This window comes from Myodes glareolus, chromosome 15 (genome assembly GCF_982192425.1).
Source record: "Myodes glareolus chromosome 15, mMyoGla1.1, whole genome shotgun sequence".
NCBI classification, from domain to species: Eukaryota; Metazoa; Chordata; class Mammalia; order Rodentia; family Cricetidae; genus Myodes; species Myodes glareolus.
This window is the reverse complement of record NC_142040.1, coordinates 75,252,817-75,257,598: the sequence shown is the minus strand read 5'-3', so window position 1 is coordinate 75,257,598 and position 4,782 is coordinate 75,252,817. Positions and strand designations below refer to the sequence as shown.

The window sequence follows — 4,782 nt, the reverse complement described above, 5'->3', positions numbered from 1 at the left end:
ACAGAGGTGTTGTAGCAGAAGGTAGAGTTATCTGCCCTGTAATCCCAAAATAGCACATCTTTTCCTAAGGAAAACTTAGCAGGTATGAAAACTTAGCCCGTGTCTCCCTAGGGGAGCTATTCTCTGTCCAGTGAACAAGGTGCTGGCTGATGCCGGGCTTTTTCTTCTATCAGTCAGCAAGAGAAGGGCTCGGACCTATGTTCCAGGGAGCCCACCTGGCTGGTCTAACCATGCATTTCTGGAATTTATTTGATCACAAATTCTTTTAATCACGAAATGACTCCCAGGAGTCTCCTGGGAGGATCTAAAAGAACTTGGATACTGGTCATGAAGTTCAAATTCACCAAAGGTTTTTTTTTTTTTTTTAAATCTAAGATAAACAAACTCAACGAGGCATAGGAAATTCAAACAAAAGCCCGCACATGCCAAAGCACATTCATGTGGCTAAGCAAACACAAGGGCATCCCAGGAACAACACAACATGAGGATCACACACCTTCTACAACTTCTGTTCTCTTAACTAGGTGCCCATAACTCACCTTCGAGTCTTAGGCAACCCAGAACATCCCCCACAAATAAGGCGAACATTCCCCAAAAGAAATCAATGTTTTGCTCAAAATCAATGTGTAAACCTGACACAAAAACTGACGACTGTTGATGTTTGGATTGACATCATCGTATTATTTGTTTCACTGAAAGGAAGCCAGACTGTTGGTGTGGTGATTCCGTCATACTTCCTTATTTCATACATAAGTGAATGAAACAGCAAGTTTGAGTTATATGTTTGGCACAACCAACAATTTATTAGCCAAGATGTAAGCAGAAACAAGAAGCCTCCTTCTCTCGGTGATGTGCCCTGGGATGGCCAGTGACCATTCACAGAAGGCCAGAGGGCGGACGCCTTAGAGGATGGAAAGTCACCAGGAAAGCAGCGGGAGATCAGATCTCCTTTACTGATGGACAGTGGTCAGGGGACAGTCACCATCAGGGCAACACCCATGTGCATGGTCAATGCAATCAGTTGAGTGAACTGGACGGCAAGGCTCAGAGAACCCGGGGTGTTCCAGAGAAGGTAGTGCGCCCTCCAGAGGGAGGTCTAGTGAGCTGACGATCCGAGGTCAGAATGAGCGCTCAAGCCAAGCTTGGTGTATTAGTTTCCTGCTGTGTCCTTTATCTAATGTCACTATGGAGGTAAATCACAGCCATGTATGGGATGTAGTGAGCACTTCAGGGAGCCGGTGGGGAGGAGTTGTGATCATTAATGAGCAGAATGAGCTGTTGTCTGAGCTGTTTCTCACGGCTGTGATAAAACACCCCAACAAGATCAGCTTGAGAGAGAAAGGGTTATTCTATCTTATAATTCCACGGGGATATGGCCCATCACGGCAGGGGAGACTGGGCAGCAGTCAGGGAAGGTGCAGGAGGCAGGCACAGGAGGCTGTCCGCCGAAGAGCATCTGTACCAAGGAAGCAGAGAGCAAATAGAAAGTGATGTTGGTTGAGTTATTATAAAGCTGCAGGGTCCCTCACAAGCACCCGGGTAGAACCAGACTCGTTTACTGGGGTTTATCACCTTCTCCACACTGTAGTACCAGCTGCGGACCAAGTATTCAGTCATGTGAGCCTGTGGGGCCCTTTCAAATTCAAATCACTACAGCTATTCCCTGGAAGTCAATCACCACTTTAAAGAAGCCTCTGCCTGTGGAACAGTAGGACAGCCTTGAGAGTCTCTGGATTCCCAGGCTGCTCCCAGGCTGGCGTCCACTCTCTTCCTCTGCAGGACCCACTGGCAGATTTTCAGAGTGGAAACAGAGCAGCACCCTTCCCTGCAGCGTGGTTAAATAGACTTCTCCTGCCTGAAGCTGTGGCATTCAGAGGCATGAGCAGTTCCACTGTCTCTGGGAGAGATACGGGCGTGCAGACATGGCCCTGAGAGTGGGAGTCTGTACCCGTGCATACAGAGCGTGGCTGACCCCTTGAAGGAATTAGTGTGTAGGTCGCAGTCAAGTCATCTGCCTAACCTTGCTCATCCTCCTGGGTTTTAGTTGCTGTGGTCTTCAGCACCCGTACTATTCCATTGTCCACCCTAACCATCCTTCACAGAGGAGGAAGGGAGAGAGAAACCACACTCCCCCTTCCCAGACAGGTATCAATTGAAGGTAGACGTAGTGCAATGTATCTCAAGTGGTACCCGATAGAAGTGTTCCCTTGACCACACAAGCTTACGGGGAAATTGAAGAACGTAGTCTTTGTCTAAAGTGGCTACATGCACAAAGAATTAAAAAACAAGGCTCCTATTACTTAAGAAGAAAGATGCCACCCACCAGTTGGCTTGAAATGTTGATTATAGGACAAACACCTGAACATTTTCAATATTGCCGCACTTTGACGACTGACATAAACTCACGCACTACCGCTGCTCAGCTGTCAGAGAGACCCCAGCTTTAGCCCCCAGAAAAGCAGCAACAACCCTGAGTGGATGTGGAAAGCCTGCTCTGCCTCTGAATGTATCTTTCTGTTGCCACACAAAATGTTTGGCTGTGGAGGTTCAGCTGTACGTCTGCAGACAAGGCTGTTTAGACCTGCCTTCTCACCCCGTCAGCAGCTCCCTGAAAGGCTGGCTGCAGAAAAGTTGGCTTGCTCTGACACCTCCATTACAATCCTCAGTGATGAACAAGCCACTTCCTGGCAGTCCCAATGCTCACTCTGCAGGGATGAGGGAGTTAGCTATCAACCGAGGAGAACCTTGTTTCTAGCACGACTCCTGCACAGGGCCCTGGAAGCCTTAGAGGGATCAGCGTGCACTTCATGCAAACCTACAGTTACTCAGTGACAGGGTAGTCACTGGAACAGTGGGAAACACCACTTGGGGTTAGAAATAACTCGTGCAGAGAGTAAATGATCAACCCCGCTTGGAGTATCACCCTTCTCTTGAGTGTCCTAATATTCTTGAACCAAACACCAGCTATGGCTGAGGTAGGAGGCTCCCGTTTACAAGGTCTGTGCTTAAGGACCGGGAAAGCCAACATCAGCATGCTGTGCCATGTGCTTTCCCCGGTCACAGACTTGGTGATGTCACCATGTAGATGGTCCTAAAATCCTATTCAGGAACTGCGTTAAAGTGTTTGCTGCACGCGTGTGAAGGCCAGAGTTCAGATCACCACACACGCATGCAGATGCCAGGTGATATGGCCTGCCTGGAATTACAGCCTCAGAAGGCAGAGACCAGGGATACCCAGATCAAGCCAGGTAGCAAGACTGAACAGATTAGTGATCTCTGGGTTTGAGAAACCCCCACGCCAATGACTAAGACGGAAAGCCTGGAGGATAATCCCGACATCAGCCCAGGCTGCCCCCTGCACACACATCGACACAGACATAAAATGCATGCATACCTACACACGTGTATAACATACACCAAGACACGGAAAAAGAAAGAAAAACCATCCCATGACAAAGGGATTGCTCAGTTTTAGATCTCAAGGCAGAGTTTGCATATTTGATGCATAACGCTCCTGTCTGGGAGGAAGTAACTGCAGCCTAAAGATGCTGAATAAAGCAGATGTTCAATCCAACCACGCTGTCAAGGAAGACAGCGGAAGACATCGTGTGCTCTCTGTGTCCGGCTGGTGACTCTGCCCTTTTTCTTCCCTGGCTCTCTTTCTGTCCAAACAAGTCCCACCTAACTTCTTCCTGCCGAGCTATTGGCTGGTCGGCTCTTTACTTACAGTGAAAGCAGCATGTCGTCACAGTGCACAGAAGGGTTATTCCACCGACCCAGTGTGTGCGTGTGTCTGGATTTCCAGAGACCCCTGCTCTCTGACTTCATCATCATCCTGGAACACACCAACTATTTCACGGTCCTTCCTACCCATCCCTCAGACAACAAGGAGTAAGAGTGTGAAACGAGAAACCACTTTCCTCCTTCCTGAAGGGAGACATGCTGCCTGATAGAACCTTTGCCCTGGCCTTAGCAAGCTTGGGAGCGGCAGGGATTGAGGAATGTAGTTTTTATTTGAGGTGTCTGCATGCACAAGGAAGTAAAAATGAGGCTCCCATTACTGAGGAAGAAAGGAGACCTGCTAGAGAAAAACACAACCTTGGCAAGGTTCCTTCTTCTTATGACATGAGAAGGTGATTAAAGTTCTTACAGACATAGCATTTGCTATAAATAGAACGTCTTCATTTCTGGGTCACGTTCAATGTAGACCAGCACTGACTTCTAACTACCTGATATCAGCAGCCTTTTGCTCATAAACTCACCTCATAAATTCTTCTCAAGCACATTTTTAATATGTATTTTTATATTGGTCAATGTGCTGTTTGACATGTCCAATGTTTAAAACACAGTCTGATCACACCTGCTTTCCACCTTCTCTTATTCCCACATCTCCCTCCTATCTAACTGTCCTGTTTCTCCACAGCCACCACCATTGTTTGATGCCTGTCTTGTGACCCTCTCGGCGTTCTGAGGCCTTTCTGTGTGGCCGTGGGTCTGGAGATAGCCACTGGAGTGTGATTGCTCACCAGGAGGATCATTGCCGATACGAGTGACTCTCCCTCCCCTGCACAACCCACAGAGGTTTTGTAGCCACGCATGTCAGGTTGGCAGGGCTCCAAAAGCAGGACCTTGGCTCCTACCATCCACACAATGAAAGTCTAGTTATAGATGAACTTGGCTATAGCTTAGCAAATTAAATGAAGAAACTATATCTATGAACCTAAGCATAACTTATAAAAATGATAAATAAGAGGATGCTAAGAGGAAAAGGTACAAATATTA

General features: G+C 47.6%; 1 long non-coding RNA gene across 1 annotated transcript; it reads right to left on the bottom strand.

Moving 5' to 3' along the window:
* Window positions 1–770: 770 nt before the first annotated feature.
* Window positions 771–3,950, bottom strand: LOC146891524 (uncharacterized). Its single transcript, XR_014997171.2, has 2 exons — window positions 3,728–3,950; window positions 771–1,456 (listed from the first exon to the last, which is right to left on the bottom strand). It is a non-coding gene; the product is annotated as an uncharacterized LOC146891524 (long non-coding RNA).
* Window positions 3,951–4,782: the final 832 nt, after the last annotated feature.